The sequence below is a fragment of the Dreissena polymorpha genome, chromosome 10, assembly GCF_020536995.1.
Source record: "Dreissena polymorpha isolate Duluth1 chromosome 10, UMN_Dpol_1.0, whole genome shotgun sequence".
NCBI lineage: Eukaryota > Metazoa > Mollusca > Bivalvia > Myida > Dreissenidae > Dreissena > Dreissena polymorpha.
The window spans coordinates 50,720,222-50,722,736 of NC_068364.1; positions in this window are offsets into that span (position 1 = coordinate 50,720,222).

The following is a 2,515-nucleotide window of genomic DNA, read 5'->3' on the forward strand; positions in this document are numbered from 1 at the left end:
AAAGTGAGGCGTTTGAATGCAAAAACAGCTGGCCGTTCTATGTGAGAGTGCAAGTAGTAAACGTGCAGTTAGTGGCAACATTTGATGACCATGGCCGCATGGGGTGCTTTAGTAACTTTTTGGATATCGACGTGGTTCTAGTTATGACGTATCTCGCGCTTTGGGTAGTTCCCATACAGTTGAAGCCTCAGAGTACTTTCACAAGTTACGAATATGGTCGCTGATTTCTTGAAGGAAACACGCGTTGACAAATAGTTTGTTAATCAGACGTCGGAGAGAAAAATCAAGCGCGTTTGCTTCGTCCGAAACATTGTAATTATAGTATAATATACATGACGAGTCGTACTCAAGTTATGTAAGGATCGTGGTTCCACGTGTTTGTGATGAGTATGTGTTACAAATTAGATGGGACTTCTTACATCGTCAGATTGGGAAATTTTAACATTTGGTAATAACACGGAGCGTGTTTTCAACGTGGATTTCAATCTTGTAGATTAAGAAAATGAATACAGTGCTGGTGCGTCAAATGTTGAGGTCGAACGTCACGAAACGGAAAAGTGTGCACAACAACCAGTGGATTTAGAGGAAAGTGAATACGTAAATTATACGCGATATAATAACGGCTACACACAATGCGTAGTTGTTGCAATTTATGCATAGGTATCAATTATATTATATTTTTTTAATTATACATTAAACCCTTGCTTTCTTTGAAAGAAAGCCAAATGTTATACGATTACGTTACACTGTGAATTATGAAGTAATGCTTTTTTGATACGTCCGCTGCTAATACATTTGAACGAAACTTCGTCAGCAAAGAAAAAGCTGATAACAGGTTTATGTTTGAATCGGGAGGATAACCATACACATGTATTAGTCTGTCGTTCACATGAGTGTCATGTCCGTGTTCAAAACAACATTATTTTTATGAACAATAATTCAAACTATTCAGCAAAATCCAGTCTTCCACGGGACGTCGCTTGGGGTAACATCACCGTAAGCGACATTCATTGAGATAAAGCTACGGCAAACGGTATTTAAAAGTGTAACATAGAATACCATTTACCGGGGAAAAGTACGTGTTTTATGGCATCATTTAGTTATTCAAAACTACAACATAGAAAGGATCCATGATTACATTGTTTTACTTCGATCACGTCTTTTTACATCGTGTTTGATGAAGATTCCACATCAAAATGTGTTTAAAAGTAGTTTTTTTAAAGTCAATAAACAAAACTGGCAAGTTGATTTGATTTCATCTATTTCGTGAGAAGCATCATGCACAAATGGATTCTATGCAATATGGAGAGTTTTACTCCAAACCAGCGTGCTGCGTTCCACAGTCTGGTCTGGGGCTATCAAGCCGCTTAGTAGATCTCGAACACTTGCGTATTGTTTCAGCGGACATGAAATCGTTTGGCCAGACTCAGCGGTTGCGCGTGCTAGTCTCAGCATGGCTATTTTAACAGTGTATGTCAATCGCAGAAGAAAAACATTATCTGTGTTTTATGCAAGAACTGATAGTTTGAAAGGTTTTCTTTGTTCCACGAAGACATCCGAAACATCAATCTGTGTTTCTCCTTAGTAAATATATGTCTTTACCTCATAGTGGAATGCAATTGTTAGAGAAAAAATCATTCCACGTTTTTCTGTATTCTTGTATTTCTCCGTATTATTTTCTATCGCTATACTTCCAGCAAATAAATGGAACCATCAAAATACATTTTATTAAGAAGTAGTCCGGTTGTTTGTATCTATTTGTACCTGATCGTAGGATTTATATCAGTATAAGACACATCATATTATTGATTTCGTGGTTGAAGGCATGTATTCAAGTTTGACATTAACATGTTTTTATATTATATTGATAAATGCATACATTGGATCTAAAAGCTCCAGTAAAAAATAAAAAAACAAGAATGCAATTAAGAAAAAAAAACGTAACCCAAACTTGGATCAAACCACTGACCCCTGGGGTAAAAGTCTATGCTATTAGACCACTCGGCCATCCTGCTCATACACTGATGTGATTATATCAATCAAAGCATAAAATATTCAATTAGACAACGTGTGTATCACTCATGTTCAGTGTTCTTAATTATACTTCATATCTGTGTGTGTGTGTTTACATGCTTGTTGTTGTTGTTGTTGGTTTTTCTGTTTTACATGATTGGTCCTATAAACTGTGGTAATCATTCGCATGATATACTCGCTTATTATTCAAACGATTTAACAGGCCAGTGTTCTACATATATAAGTGCTACCAAACCGCCATTGCTGTACTATCATGTATCATGAATCAAATTAGAAACATATTTATTGCCCAAACATATAATTGCCAGTTAACTCAGATTATGATTATCTATAATTTAACGTCGCTGTCAGAGAAATGAGTTGCTAATACTCTTGCTTGTTTTCGTGTTGTTTTGTATCAAAGATCACGAAAGATATGGAAAGTGCCAATAATTGTCATATTTCAAGCTGTTTGAGCATATGTCTGTCAATCATTTAATTA